Genomic DNA, 16,242 nt, shown 5'->3' on the forward strand with positions numbered 1-16,242 from the left:
CTTTTTTGGCAGAAACTCAGATCAGCAGGCCAGTTCCTGACACATACCTCTACGCACATTGAATTGCTTGTTCTGTTTTCCTCTTTCCTCCTCAGGTTTCTCTCAGGAGTAGGCCCCACTTAAGGCTTATCACTTTTGTCAAAAAGAAAACACGTATTTATAGAATGGAATAACTTACGGAAAGAGGGTGTGGGCAGAGTGGAGGAAGAAATGAATCCTGGCTGTTGTCAGTCAACCGTATTTATGGAACCACCCTCCGGATGCCAAGCTTACTGTGGGCAGTTATCAAAGAAGTAAGCTGTGCCCACCTGCTCCTGTTACCCACCCTGCACACAAGACATCATCTGAAGTTTATTTGTGCTGGTACTACCCTTGGCATTCAGCATCCTTTGGATAAAGAGTAATATTCCTGCAAATAAAATAGACAGGTCTAGACCCCATGTGGTGTGAAACTGTGGCATTCCTTGAGAAAGGTAGTATGTTCTCAGTTTCAGATCACATTTTTAATGCAGGAAACAGATATTGTCTCATTGTCAAAATATTTATCAGGACATAATTCTTTTTAAGCAAAGACTGCAGTTTTTAAAAAACAGGTTCACTCCTAGATACCCAATTCGCTGCTTCACACACATAATCGACATCCATGAAATAATTTTTTAAATGATGATGAATGATAAAGCTTGCTCATTTTTAAAAAAATCTCTGACCACAATACTCAGATTTGTCATCCGGGAAGAGATGCTTTGATTCTGTAGGAAAGCTTGTGCACACTGGGTGGGGAGGCAGCCTTTTTGCTTCTGGCTCCTAACACCTCAGGTCCGCCTTGAGGCAAAATTGGCTCCAGCTTATTATCCCGCATGCAATGCTGCTTCTAGTCGTTTGAACAAATTTACCTGCCACCTTAAAACAGAGAATCAACTTGTTGGAGAAGTGAAGTAGGGAATTCATGACCAAACTTCACTTATTTGGCTACCTTGTGAATGAAGAAAGTGTTTTTAAATGTGGACTTAACATTTTCTGAACTCACGTTCACCCTCTGGTACTGAAAATCCACAGCAGCCTTAGGAGAAAAAATGATCATAACTAAGAGCAACCCTTTCTTTTTAAAGAAACGCTTACCCAGGTCAGTTAAAAGCCCCTTGGTAGAGCTGAGTCTTCATTTCTTTTCCAGAGTTGATACTTGTCTCAAAGGAGTAGGGGAGGTTTACAGGCTTGGCGACGGGGGTCTTGTTCATGCCCAAGTGTAGTTTTTATAAATGTTATTTTTCAAGCTATACAGTACTTAGGGGCATCGCGGTGCTGATCTAATTTATCTGGTTCACTGAAGGTGGAGCAGGAGCAGAGGAGGGAGGATGAAATCAAACTGTGGCATCAGCGCTGAGCTGGTGTTCTAGCAACTTCTTCCTTCGGGACAGATGCTACACATAATTGACTCTTTGCATATCATCAGATTTGGGTTGGCCTCATTGCTTTAAACTTTGAAAATGTTTAAGTATTTACACAAAGAAGACCTGACAATAGTTCTGAATAGCTAAATCTGCCATTCCTTTAGAACTGAAAGAGCTACCATATAATCATAAGAGCTCTCCAGCATTCAGCTCGGGTCGGAGTGGATAAAGATCTTTGATGATCCACAAGGGGTTTTTGCCTTCGATTTGTGGGGTGCATACAGACGACAGAAGGCAGATTTCCTCAAGTCGTCATCATTGTAATTTTCAGGGGTTTTATATACAATATATTCCCATATTAAAATGTTAAAATTTATTAAAATATTAGTAATTTGGTATAACTTTAAAATACTTTAAACAGAATCTTCCTCAGGTGAGATTGTTTTCCGAAGTGTGTTTAGCTGGTTTAAAGTCTTACGTTACGTTCTCAGTAGTCTAGTTCAGGTCTAGGCAGGCCAGAAGACGATGTTCATGCACAGGTCTCTTCTGAGCTGCTCCTACTCCCTATTACTCAGTGTCCTTAACCACATCCCATTCCTTTCGCACCCTTTCTTGGAATGCGACATTAACTCTTTAACAACCCATCACCTAAAACCTGATTTCTTGGGCCAAGGTGAGCAACAGGTAAGTCTTTACAAGAAAAGCAAAAAAGAAAAATAAATAAATACTACGATAGAGTAGAATTCATAATATAAAGTTTTGTGGTTTTTTCCTGCTTTTTCTCCCCAAATCCCCCCAGTACATAGTTTTATATTTTAGTTGTGGGTCCTTCTGGTTGTGGCATGTGGGATGCCACCTCAGCATGGCCTGATGAGCCGTGCCATGTCCGCACCCAGGATCCAAACGGGTGAAACCCTGGGCTGACAAAGCAGAGCGCGTGAACTTAACCACTCGGCCACGGGGCCGACCCCTCACAATATAAAGTTTGAAGGAATAAAAAGTGGCTTTTCTTTTTTCAGTGACTGCAGTCCTGTTAACAGTTTTACTCTTGACTTAAATATAGGGCATGAGTTTGCTAATTGATTTGATCAAATTCTAGATTAGAAATCAGTCATCATATGCTTTACCAGCATTAAGCCTCTTGGGTTAAATTCTCTAATTTGTTTTCTCCCATCTTGTTTATCTAAATCTTCGTTTAAGGGCTGACCTGCCCAAATGCTTTCAGAATGCTCAATGCCGGAAAGCTCAGGTATTTTATTCAATCTCCCCTCAGTTTTCAGGCTCCTCAGCCGAAGTCTGGCTGACCCTTTGGGCAACATAATGTATTTAGCTAAGAATTTTACTTTTGAGCCTCCTCTGATAAGGGTAACTGAACTACTGACAGCTGTCAGATAACATATACGCAGGCTGAATGGTTACTAATTGCAATGAAAGATAAATTAATAATTTTGAACTTTTTTATATTAGCTCTGCCAAAATTATATCGTTAAACTCGAGCTTTATGAAGCATTACTGACCATAGTAAAACAAGTGGGAGCAAAGCCTCCATGGGCACTTGAGTGGGGTTTGACTTGCATACTGACCTGGCAAAGATGGAAATCGTCAAGTCATCATGACAGCACAGAATCTGAGTCCACGTAGGGATTTCCGGCGATGTGGCCCATTACCCAAAAAAGCTTAAAGGCCCTAGACCTCAGTCATTGGTACGGGTGAATCTACTCTGTTCTTAAATCTTCAGGGAACACAGATTCTAGGCAATTAGAGATGAAAAATCTGAAACTCCATGATAATCCCTTTCTTCTTTTCCCATGCCTGGTAGATGTTCCTCCAGCCGGAGTTGATTTCTTCTTTCTTTTTCTCTCATCAAGAGCATGAGTTGCCCTCTCCTCTCCTAAGCAGAGCCCACCGCAGTTGCAGCTCAGATCCCGCTCTCTAGCCCTGCCTGCTCACTCGCGGGCTCCTGCGCTGCTCGTCGTGGAATCTTGCTGCTGACCTTCACGTGTGGGCTCTGCCCTCACCAGTGGAGGGGTGCAGTGCAGGCGCGGGGGATGAAGACACCCAAAAGCTCTGCCACGTGGCTGTGGTTCGTCTTAGGGACCTCTGGTGTTGCTTAAGCCTCCTGGGAAGAAAGAGAGAACACATCCAAAAAACTGCCTTTGGAAACCTATGATGACATTACATGATAAGCTCTCCCTGAGAAGACATGCAGATTACAGGTAAAAACTTACCTGTTGGGTTCCTTTCCTTTTTGAACATCCTGGAGCTCCTGAAGCTAATGTTGGAGCTCCTTAACTGGAGGCAGAGCCTACAAGAGAAGATTAAAAAGGTTTTTGGAAGCTGTTTTCTAGGTGTGTTTGTCTTTTTCCAGTCATGCGTAGCTTCTGTGGAATCTTCTCAGCATGTAACAGAGCTTTGCACAATTCTGTACCCAGTAAAATTAGCCTAATTATTGATTGTTCCCTCTCACCAGGATGGAAACATGAATCAGTTTGTTAACATCTTGCCTCTTTAGTTCTAAAGAGGACAGGGAGTACCATATTGGGTTAGGATAGTGGGTCTAAACCCTGGCTGTGCATCATAGAATCCCCAATGAGTTGGGTTGTTTTTTTTTTTTAAATACACTTGCCCAGGCCTCACCCCACACTTATTGAATCAGTTTGCTGAATCTCGAGCTGGGCTGGGTACCCGAATGCTTGTTACCCAGGAGCTCACACCCAGCCTGGTGGAGGATGCAGAGGGGTGGGCATCCAATTACCACATGGCGTTACAAATGCTCTAGGAGGGCCCAGCTTCTGAATGCAAGCCACTGCCATTCACTGAACATCCCGGTGTGCTTGATGCTGTACATATGACTTCACGTTTTATCATCACCTTGCAAGGTATGCCTGCAGTCACTCTTACAGATAAGGGAACCTCAGAGAGGTTGAACTACCCGAGTCTTAAGCCAGCTAGTGGCAAAGCTGAGAGTTAAACACAGGACTTCCAGCGTCAAAGGCTGTGTCTTAAAGCTCACCCAGTCCCTCAGGGACTCTTTGTAGTAACTCTTCCTGGTTGCTGAGGCTCTGTGAGTCGCACGTTTTATTTTAGCAAACCTCATTTGAATCCACATACCCATGGACCCTGTCAGCCCTTTTCTTAGTATCATGAAATTCTTAATTTGTCCATAACCTATTTTCTCCATTTTTTCTTTTACTCAAAATTTGCATTTTTAAAATAAAACTGTTGGTTTGGTAAAAATAACGCATGTACATTTTAACAAATTTCACCAATATAGAAAAATAGGGAAGATAGAAATAATGCTGGAATTCCACCAAATTGTTGAATAGTTATTTTTGAATAGTAACGTCTTAGCTGTCAAAACCTATTATATTGTTCATTCTCATTATACAAATCTGTATAAAATTTCATTTTTGGAAATTTTTTGAAGCACGATATGGATTGAAATATTAAATTTCTCAATAGTTCTCTGAAGAAAATAGATATATATGTATATATGTATGTAGGTATGTATGTGTGTATCTCTCTTTATAAAGAGGTAAGCAGTTTGCCCAAGTTCAGATAGATGCTTTGTTATTCATAGATTCTTATTGACAGAGCTCAGACCATATAACTGGGGTTTTTGGGCTGATGATCTACTGCTCTGCATCCTTGGTAGCCTATAAATAAGCTGCTTATTATGAACGGGAGAGAGAGAGAATGTAAATCTTGCATGATATTCAGAGAAATGCTGAGTCATAATTTTCGAAATTCAAATATACTCATTTTTTTATATGAAGTTTATTTTTCATTTACATTTTTTTCAACTCTTATTGAAGCTTATAAATTGAGGGTCTTTTTTACCAGTTAGCTTTTGGAGCTTTTCTTGCCCTGCTGTGTCATGGGACTTTGCGAGGGATGGAAGGAAGAAGGGGATAAGGGAGTAGCCTAGTTCGGGCCAGTTGAGGAATACCTGAAACCTGATTAAATTTATTTGGCATCGATGACTTGTATTTTCAGTCTCCGTAAAAGACACCCTTTGGAGCAAAAAGAAGCTATTCATCTGAGGGTGTCATCACTTCATGCCCCTCTAAGACCCTCTCTGAGGGGCACTGTTTTAGGCATGGTGAAAGACAGCTACAAGGATAACTGAGGCATGCATCCTGCCCTGGAAGAAGCTTAAAATCCAATGGGAGCAGATGATAAATGTGTAAATAATTACTTAGACTTCAAATGAATCTAGCATGCACCTGGAGAGCTGCATAGCAACATCTTAAAAGTTGCATTAAAGAACAATAACAACAAACCAATATCTCTTTTAAAAATGCAACTAAAAGAAAACTTCCTTCCCAAAGCACCAATGAGAGCCCCTCTCTAAATCCAAGCGGTGTGCATCCATATAGTCTTTAGTTTAAAGCTTAAATCTCGACTTGGACTTACTCTATGCTCTTGAGCAAACTATTTAACTTTTTTATTCCTTAATTTCTAAATTATGCAATGGCAATGGAACCTAACATGAATGTTAAAGAAGTTGGCATTGCGTAAGATGCTCTGGGGTCTGAAAGGTGCTGCTAAGGGCGGGCAGCAATTAGGATCGCTAGTGTCTAGACCCTACGAGCCCACGGAGGTGTCTCTTCTTCGGTAGCACATGCCTGCAGATTAGTGATGAGAGCTAGATTTCTGCACAGAGGACAAGACTGCTACTGTCGTGAGAAAGATTTGTTTAAACATATTTTTTCAGTACATTTTCCTAAGTCCTTATCAAGTAGTGCCCCCAGATAAGAACTGGTATTTAGCTATAAGCCAAAGGTTGAGAATAGGAAAAATTTAAATCTCTAAGAACTTGAGTCCAACAAAAATGCAGGCTGACAGCCTGACTGAGGTGAGCTAGACCTCGCCTCCAAGTTTCCCAGAAAAACTGTTTATTACTGGGCAAGACTCAAGCCTCCGTGTTTTCGTTTTTCTTTTCCCTTAGTCCACAGGAAACTTGCGTCTTGAGTCTTCTGATAGTTATCTGTCGTGCAAATTCTATATTTCTCCTTGCCTGCTTCTTGCAAAGAATGCCTAGAAAAGACCAGAATTGAGATTGTTTAATCATTTTTTTTTAAGTAGTGTTTTGGACACATCTCTGCCTTTCCCTGGTCTTGTTAACGAAAATGGCCCCCATAGAAATATCCTGAAATAGAGTTCCTCAAACAAATCTTCATAATAAAATGAATGGAAAGAAGTTTCAGGCCTCTTTGGCTAAACGTGGACCAGTGCTTTAAAAGGATCTGTCTCCTGAGTGTGTTGGTTTGAGGGTGATGCTGTGTATTTGAAGATGCTGAGAATTTGGCCCTCTTTCTAGACTGCTCTTATCGCCTTCCACTCAGTTCATTTCCCGGTTTAACCACTCTCTATTGCCCCAAATTATCATTTTCATCCTGAACCTCTTGTGCCCATCCTTAAATTACTTAAGAAACTTCCCTGGATCCCGTTCAAGTTTCTGGACCACCCTTTTAATTTCTTGTATTCTGTATATGTACACCCATTTTCCCAATCTCTTCTCTTTCAGACTTACTCCTTTTACTGTTCTATGTAGCTATTTTTGTCTTGTTTCATTCTTGTTTATTTGATTTGCTCTTTCCTTGGATCATCCTGTCCTACTCTTCATTTTATGGAAAGTCTCCCCAGAGTTACGTGACAGATGAAGACAGAGCCTGGGTAAACCCCAGTCTCCACTCCCTCCTGTTCTTCTCTCTAAACCGTGACGTCCCCTTAGAGAACCCAGCATCACTCAGGTTGGTGGTGGAAGCCCTCATCTTTGACCCCCAATTCTTACTCCCAGTCCGGGACCTGCTCTCCCCTCCAATTCAAGCTTGTGCCTTGGCGAGGAAACCTCCTTTTCCTATTGTTCCCTGTTAATAAGTTTGACCAGCAAACGCCAGGATATTCCAGGAGATCTAAACATTGATCTCTTCTCTCAAAGATGCTCTTTGATGATGCCAAGGGTATTTTTGCCCGTAATGAACAACCCTCCCATTCTGAAGTCGCCCGTCTTCCGTTCTGTTTGGTTCCGTTGTAAAGTTGCTTCCTGGAGCCTGCCTTCAATCTTTTGCTGTGAAAACATCATGTCATCCCAGCTAATATTTCGGTTTTGTTGTAGGTGTGAATTTCAGGGAGACCAAGGGTGGGTGTGTGGGATCTGTGTACTTGTTTAAGCATAAATACATCATGTTCTGAACTGGTGTTTTTGTCTTTTCTCCCCTTTCTATTTTCTGCAGGCTTCGTAACCAACCCTCAGGAATTTAAGGGCCAAGTAGGGCCGGGGCCAGAAGTTAGCGGTGTTTATTTATTCACTGAGTAAAGATTTATTAAGTGCCTGATTTGTGCACGGCCCTCTGCTAAATGAAAAATTACAAGAAAAGGTAGAAGACACAGGATCTTACTAAAGGAGTTTTCAGAATATTTATATCAAAAATAAGCCTAATTATTATGGGCACAGAGCTTTTATAGTATACAAAACACTTTTAAAATACAGTTTCTTGTTTTCATTTCTTCAGTAATCCTAGAGAAAGTATTTTCTGCATTTTATTGGTGAGGAATTGAAGCTGGGAGAGGTTCTTTCCTGGCTCTGGAAGCCAGAGAAACAAGTGGACAGAGGCTCCAGCCCGCTTGTCCTGACCTGCTCCTGGCTGCAAGTCCTGAGTGCCTTGTCCCCCGTGTGCTTTCATTCCCTGCCTTTGGCCACCTGTTGGACCCCTGTCTTGCTTTTTGGACTTTGATTTCTGTTTTACCCTCTTCCTGGGTTTTGTTATTCTCGGCTGTAGACCCTGAATAACTCCTGGGATGGGCCTCACGGTAGATGAGGGTTCCTGTGTTTCTGTTCCCAGATGCACATATTTTTATGCGTTAACGTATCTGAAATTGGGATGCATCTTACAGTCTCCATTGAAGTCCACTGCTTTCCAAGAGTTTGCCTCTGCCAGTCACTTGGGGCACTACCAAACTGAGACCAAGGGTCAGGGTCCCTGCCTGAGGGCATTCGGACCACTCTGGTGGCAGGAATTCAAAATGCACACCCACCCCGGTACTGGTTGAGGTTCAAATTCTCAGGGAAGATTCCCTCCTCCCTCGTCTCGCTACCAGCCCTTTCTGCATGGCGGGCTTATTTCTCTGTTGCTTTTTGGTGCCCCAGCTTCATGGGGGGCCCCCTCTGTTCAATTCTCCATTTTGGATGCTTTTGCTTTCTTCGTGGTACATAAAATAGTTTCCCTCTTGTAATGGGGACATCTCAGACTTGATGAAACATGGCATTATGTGGTGGCAGTTGCTCTGGGTGGCTGTTGGTGTTGCCTTGCGTAGCATTTTTTGGCTTCAGAGGAATACGTAGGTGTTCCTTGCTCCCCACCCCCAGGCTGAGGCTTGCTCACCTGCTAAGACAAAAGCCAGAGCGTATCGCCATTCACTCTCCCTTCCTCCCGCCTCCCTGGCAGCTGCCTAACTTGGTTTCTTGCTGGTTGCACACATGCGACAGAAATACAATGTTAATAAATATTTCTACATGTAATAAAGAAACAAGCCATAAAAGTAGTCATTTACCATCTGCTCAGATGAGTTGCTGAGAAAAGCGATGACATTTTCTGATTCAGTAACTTAACTATTCTCGTTCCTCCTGTGAGGCACGTCATAGACAAACAAATAATAAATATCCAAACACATGTCATGGGAGAAAATGCATTGGTTTCTGAAGCAAATATGGATAACAAACGATACCTGCTTCTCCCTTCTCCCAGTGAAGGGCCAGAACAGCACTACTCAATTCTCGCTCGGTCACAGTGTTTCATTGTTGCCATCGCCAGCACAGACATGTCAGAGGCAGCACCTCCTATGTATCTATAGAGAATGGGTATAGCAAAGTGGAGAGATGGGCCAATGGACTCCAGAGCCTGTGTTTGGGGAAAGTGTTGTAAACAGCGACAATGATAACGACTTACTGAGTGCCTTCTATATGTCAGGCACTGTACTAGGTACTTTGCATATATTAGCTCATCCGTTAGTGGAATGTGAATGCTCATTTTAAGAACAAAGGGAATAATAATAGGAATAAAAGGTAATAGTTAATCTAAAGTGCAGAAGAGTTTCAGGTGGAAGGCGAGACAAGGGAAGTGAGAGCGGCTGCGGAAAACTTAGTCAAGATCTGGCTGTTGAAGGTCGTCTAAGAAAAAGGCGGAGTGAGGGTGTGACTGGTTGATAGGAGCAAATGTCGTGGTCTGGGCAGCTGTAGGGGGGATGTGTGTCTGTTGCTGTTGTTTCCATTCGGTGTTAATATGTCTGCATCCCACCCACCCACAAATATTTTCTTACTTTTTTGCTTTGAGGAAAAGGGTATTAATTCACGAATTGGAAGCAGATTAAATACACAGTACAGTTTGTGCCCAGCAAACAGAATTATCTATGAAAGTTATGTGGCCCACACAAAAATGAAATGCTGTATGGCCTCATTAGTACCCCCGGTTTCATGGGTCTTCCTCCTGGTTAAGGGACAGTTTAGGCAGGAGAGTCTCATGGTCTCCACAGTGTCCACTGCAAGTTCACGGCTTCGCCTTTCCTCTCTCTCAGAGGACTGTGAACTCTGCCCTGGTGCTCCACAGCCCTACACTGCCAGGCTCCCTGTGTTTGCCTCCAGCCCACACCTCCCTTTTGATCCCCACCACTGCTGTACACTTTCACGATGGAACGACTCCTGAGAGCCTCCTTGCTCTCACCTTCCCCCTTCACGAGGCAAGTCGTTTTCCTCTCTTCAGCCAGAGCAGTCGTTCCTAAAAACTAACCCAGTTCTGTGGCTTTGGATCTTGGATGGCTTTCAATGACTGCCACTGCTTTCAGAATACAATCCAGACTCCTTAGCTTGGCCCTACAAAGCCCTTAGACATCCATCCTTGCATATTTACTTTCCCACAACTCCCTCATACACATCCCATCCTGTGGTCTCTTCTTGCCTTTGCACCTGCCACATGTCTTCTCTGAAGACTGTATTTCCTCCCCTTCAGGGCCACCTTACTCATCTTTAAAACCCACTTCAAGAGTGATGTTCTCTGATAACCCTTTCCCACATCCCAGTTTGGGTTACCCACCATTCCTCTGTTTCTGTAGCTCTCAGCTCACACCAATAGGATTAGTATTTAACATAGAGTGAAGTTACAGTATGTCACAATAATTTTCCTTCCATCACTCTGCATTCCATGAGCACAAAGGCTGTATCGTTGCTCCCTGTCTCCCTAAGATGAGCACTGTATCTAGCCCTTAATAGCCACTTAATAAAGATTTGATCAAAAAAGGGAGATGTTTGGCCCTCAATTTAAGGATGACTAGTCATTGGTCAAGCCTTAGAAAGTAGCAATGAACTTGTATTGCAGTCAGATTTTGTGTTTTCCTTTAACATCAGATATTGGCAGCCAACTTTTCTAGATTTTCTTGGCCAAAAATACTCCTGAAATTCCATACTCCTAGTTTTTGATCTCTGGGATGATGCATCCACAGCATGTAATTACTTGTCTGGATGATTGTGCTTTACCTTGGGGTTCTAAGAGAAGAGGTCAAAGAAATCAATGGTTTAGTAATTGTATTGTTAATCTTAAAAGGAAACTTGAATGGGAAATATTTTAAAAACTGGTTCAAGAAGATAATTATTGGGAGCATGGAGAAGATAATTACTTGCTATGTATACTCGTACTGGTGTGGATGGAGGTTTCATGCAAAATAAAACAGCTTGTAATTTTTTTTCTTTTTTTTTTTTTTTTTTACAACTTCTACTTTCATCTGCAGATTTAGCAAAGCTTCAGGGCAAAAGGCATGGCCTTCCTTTTGGATGGGGCTTTTAGAATGAATTCTGAAGCTGCACATTGACTGTGTGTGTGTGTGAGGAGGGGGAGGGACATCTCCATTCTGATGAGCTGCACTGAGGGTTTAACCTGGAGCTGATTGTCTGGGCAGGGTGCCTGGGTGCCTCATCAGAAATGATCATGAAATGTGCGTCTGAGCACAGCAAACAGGCCGAGGCAACACGGCTCTTTCTCTCCACGTTATGAGCTTCTATACCATTTTCTGCCCAATCTTGACTTTTTTACACACTCATTTTTAGTGTCCCATAAAAAAATCAGGGAATGAAAGATTTTATGGACTATTAATAAGTAATAATACTTATCACTCTTTTTCCTGCTGTTTAGGTTGCTATCAACAGCGCCACTCTTACTCGTAAGACTCCTAATTAGTAAAGTTTCTTTACCCATAGCATAAAATCCAGATTGCTGAACCCAGCCTATGAGTCCTCAAGAATTATTCCAACTCATCTTTCTAGTCTTAGTGTTTGAATATGTTTTAGGTGCAAGTAAAACCCCAAATCAAATTGCCTTACACAGTAAGGAAAGTTCATCTTTTTCATAACTTAAGTCCAGAGAGCAGCCTTTGAGGTTGGTTCACTGGCTCAGTGATATCATCAGAAGCCCAGGTTCGTACTGTCACTCCACTCTGCTATCCACTGTCTGCTGGTACATCCTCTGCATGGTGACAAAATGGCTGCAGAAGTGCCAAGCATCACATCCAGACAGGGCATTGTGTGTCTCTTAGGAGTGAGGAAACTTTTCCCAGAAGTGCCCTAGAGAACATCTCCTTACATTTCATTGACCACAATTGAGTCACATGTCCTTTCCTAAACCAGTCACTGGCCAGGGGAATGAAGTTACTATGGTAACCAACCTGGATAGAACATAGATGGAGAGTCAACCATCGAGACTACAGGGCTTTCCTACTTCCCAGTGTGTACCCCTCCTCCCCACGCCCACCCCAGTCCATTTTGGCCTCCCCATGGTGACCATAGAAAGCCGTGTGCCTACCTGTCACCAAACCTCTTCTCTGTCCCTCTTGATCTTAGGTGCCTGCGCCCAAGTCGTCACCCATGTTCCCTCTGCTCCATGGAACTTTCCTTGTCCATTGTCTGTTCTGCTCATTTGGCACCTTTGTGAAGGTCACATCTCCCCATGGATTCCGAGGTCCTTGGGGTATGTCTGTACTTCTCTCTATTCCCCAGTGCACTTTTCAGAGAACCACAGACCCTGACTTTATTTGTGCAAACTCATTCCCCAAAATGTTACTAAGACTATTATAACCCAGAGAAGGAAGTATTCTTACCTCCTGTCCATATAAGCCCGTTTGAGCCTGGAGCCAGTCCTCAAAATAGAATAGCCATCCCTTTCTATTATTAGAAAGCTAAGAATTCCATATTAGTAGAACAAGAAAAAGTCAGAGTGGCCTTCACAATTTATTAATATTCTTTCTCCATGTGTTCACTCACATCCCTCTTTATCCCTTTTATAAGGAATCACAAACTGCATGGTGCATATAGGCTTAGATTTTCTTAGTTTCACTGTTTTCCAATACTCTTAGACAATGATCCTCACTCCTCACTGTGCATCAGAATTATTGGAGGAGCTTTGTAAAAATATGCATATCCAAGCCTTATATTCAAAGATTCGGTGTCAACTGGTCTGGGGTGGGGCTCAGTCTGTTTTCATAAAGTGGCATCTAGGAGTTTCCCGGGAGATCCTAATGGGCAGCCGGGTGGAGAACTCCACGCTTAGACATCCATTTGCCAAACTCTTCTTGGTGAGAATGATCAGAATGATTTACAACTTCTCAGGATTCTTGTCCAGCTTGTTGCCATATCTTCTTGTTTCTCGTCATTGACACGTCTAACCACACAGACAGGTGCTTATTTCTTGTGTGTTCTCCTTTTGCTTTTCCCCACCTGGACTGTAGGCATCTCCTCATTTCCCTTTTGCTCCACAGCATTCAGGGCGGGAGTGAGGACGTCCTGGAAGCTCAGTCCTTTTCCATCAGCAGAGTAGTTGTGCCCAGATCCTGAGCGTTCCCTGTCAGCTTCATCCTAGCTGTGCCTTCTGTTCTGTAAGCTCTCACTCGAGCCTCCATCTTCCTTTGGGTCCAGGAGTCCAAGCCTCTTCAGACTTCCCCGGCCCTTCTCAAGTTCCCTGTTCAAAACTTCGCACCTTTCAGGAATATTTATCTAGTGCTTTATTTCATCCAGTTACATGCCCCTTTTTGACAATTCCTACTTTATTCCACTCTTCCAATAACTCCTTAATTTCACTTTCATCAGAACAAAACTTATCCTGGCTAATTGGAATAGTCCTCTCAACCTCATTCTTTCTCAAGTTTGCTATTCCCAGGTCTTCTGTTTTCTTCAGACACTACCAACTATTCTTATTATCTCTACACAATAGCGATGTGAAAACTTTTGTCTGAGAACTTGTTGAATGTTCGTTTGTCTGTCTTGCCTTTCTTCATCGAGGATAATACTTTCTTTGTTTAGAAAACAGAGGGTAGCTTGGTACCTATTTAACCCACTTTGGATGATTCAACATTCATTTGATTGTGAGTCATGATGCCTGGTACCTGATGTCATAAGTAGTGTTTCCTGCAGGAGTGGCTCTTAAATTTTAGAATGCATCAGACTCACTGGGAGTACTTACTCAAACACAGACTGCTGGGCCTGCTCCCAAGGAGTTCTGATTCAACAAGTCTGGGGCGAGGCTTGAGAATCGGCATTTCTGTTAAGTTCCCTAGTGAAGGTGATGTCACTTATGTGGGGATCGTACTTTGAGAATCACTGTCCTGTGGGACCAAGAAACCCAGGAATGAGTGTCTATGTTTTCAGATTAAATGTTTAATGTCAAAATATTTAGAATTTTTTAGATAAGTGCTGTTTAGATACATTTCCTAATAGTGAGTATGGAGAGTATTTCAAATGGAAGCCCCAATATTGCATAGATTTAAAAAGGAACTTTTAAATTGGGACAGATGGGAAATTGCCATAAGCATAAGGAAAATTAATGTTTTTCATAACGTAAGTCTAAAGAACAGCTTTTAGAGTTGGTGATTCAGTGGCTCAGTTACCATCGGAGACCCACATTCTTACTGTCATTCCATTCTGCGATCCGCCATGTGCAGGTGTGTCTTCAAACTGGCTCTCCTTGGTGGCAGAATGGCTGCAAAAGTGCCAAGCATCACATCCAAATCACATACAGATACACACTGTTCTGTATATCCTAGTTTGTGTAGCAACAGTAACTGTTTGGGAAACTGAAATTGAAGATTCAGAGGTTCTTATAAAAGACAGTGATTAAGATATGAGGACAGCGGTCATTGAGGGGCAAGTTAATTTAGCTATGCGCTCTCCATCATTAGTGGTGGATTAAGACATTGCTCATCCAAGCAGTGTACTGTTGTGGCTGTTCCTCCACCTGCACTGTAGTTATTTGAGGCTTTTCATCAACTTCTTAAACATCTTAATACTTTCAGGGTATATCACAGAATCTTCTAATAACAGTGATTCTTCTGGCAAAGCAGTATCATGAGGAAAGATATTAGGCTCATATGACTGTCTAGAACCCCGGTCTATCCAACATGAAACTGCCAATGAACCCACCCTCTTGCTCAGAGGCTAGTTGCAAACAGGACTCGACCAAATGGGAATGAGCAGTGAGCGTGCTCCCATAGGCCCTGTGCTCCTGCTGCAATTCTTGCCTGTGATGTCAGTAAGGCCTCCTCGGCTGAAGTCTCACTTGCACAGTATTAGCCACTTCTGTTTTCCCCTCTTCTACACCTTTCCCGCGGTTTTGCTCTCTTGGCCACCATCTTGCATTTCAAGCAGGTAATGGTAGCTTGGCCCCCTCTGTGTCAGAGATGTTCTGGTTTTGTTCAGGATAATCATAGAAACAGAGTCTCGGAGAAATATTTCCTGACCAGTGGTACTCAAATTACATTGTTGGCACCAGCTCTGTAAAGTGTCCCAATGTGTCCTGTCAACTAGAGGCAGATTATTTGGCAAAGAATGTGTCAGTTCTTAACTCCTGAGTTCTGGGCAAACTTTGAGTGGTCCATTGTTTTGCGATAGATTGACTTGGTTGTCTTTCATAAACTTGTTGAATTTGACTCTGCCGTTGAGGGGGTACTTGGTTCCTTATCATTCTCTTCTGTAGATTCCTCTCATCATGGAAGCAATGTGAGTACTGGAATTTCCTCTTCAACTGGTCCAGGGAGTGATTCTTCTCTCTGCCATTCAGCCTGACTGTGCCACTCCAGGAACAGACAGAAAATGGGACATAACAATGTCTACAATTTAGGGGCATTTACTTCTTTTAACCTAAGACTGAGCAAATGGATTTGACTACATTTATTTTTGTGTATTTTAATAGAGTCACCTAAGCAAACTTAATGATTTAGAAGATTCATAAAATGCATAGTAGGTGAAAAAAACAAATCTCAGTGTAAGTCCTACATTCCTACAGGAGCCCATCAAAATACTCTCAAGACGCATTTTCCTCCCCAGGTCTGACGCTAAACACTGTTTCACCAGGCTTCAACAGGTCTCTCCAGGCTGTCATTTTACTTGAGCTAGAATTACATTCTGCACTATTTTGCTTAAATAGGCACCTCCCTTTTCATTTTCTCTCATTCTTATCATTGGCAGTAATCAGTTTCTCAAGAGCCCACCTTCTCTCCATATGCAGATTTAATCTTGGATGATTTTACCAAAGAGCCCCACGCCCTTCTTGCCTTCCTCTGTGTGTGTGAGTGTGTGGGTCTGTCTCATGTTCTAGGTAAGGCCTCCAGATCTCGTTGTACCCAGCTTCATCTTAGAATAACTGCAGCCCTGAGGCAGGAACCCAGTCACTCTCCTCCCTACCCCTATGCTCTGTGAAATGTCAGACTCTTGGCAGCTCCACTGCGTCCCAGATGCTCCTGCAGGGCAAGTCCGTCTGAACGGAAACTCCTTTTGGGGGTACTTATCAGCATTTCTAAATGTCCACCTGTGCTGCAA

At 42.7% G+C, this 16,242-nt stretch overlaps 1 protein-coding gene and 1 long non-coding RNA gene across 3 annotated transcripts in view; one reads left to right on the forward strand and one right to left on the reverse strand.

Moving 5' to 3' along the window:
- The window catches only part of KANK1 (KN motif and ankyrin repeat domains 1), a 198,261-nt gene that overhangs the window by 100,294 nt on the left and 81,725 nt on the right, over positions 1–16,242 (forward strand). The window lies entirely within an intron of this gene.
- Positions 991–12,461, reverse strand: LOC124240642 (uncharacterized). Its single transcript, XR_006888970.1, has 4 exons — positions 12,239–12,461; positions 9,120–9,239; positions 3,617–3,693; positions 991–3,507 (listed from the first exon to the last, which is right to left on the reverse strand). It is a non-coding gene; the product is annotated as an uncharacterized LOC124240642 (long non-coding RNA).

This window comes from Equus quagga, chromosome 6, assembly GCF_021613505.1.
Source record: "Equus quagga isolate Etosha38 chromosome 6, UCLA_HA_Equagga_1.0, whole genome shotgun sequence".
Lineage (NCBI taxonomy): Eukaryota > Metazoa > Chordata > Mammalia > Perissodactyla > Equidae > Equus > Equus quagga.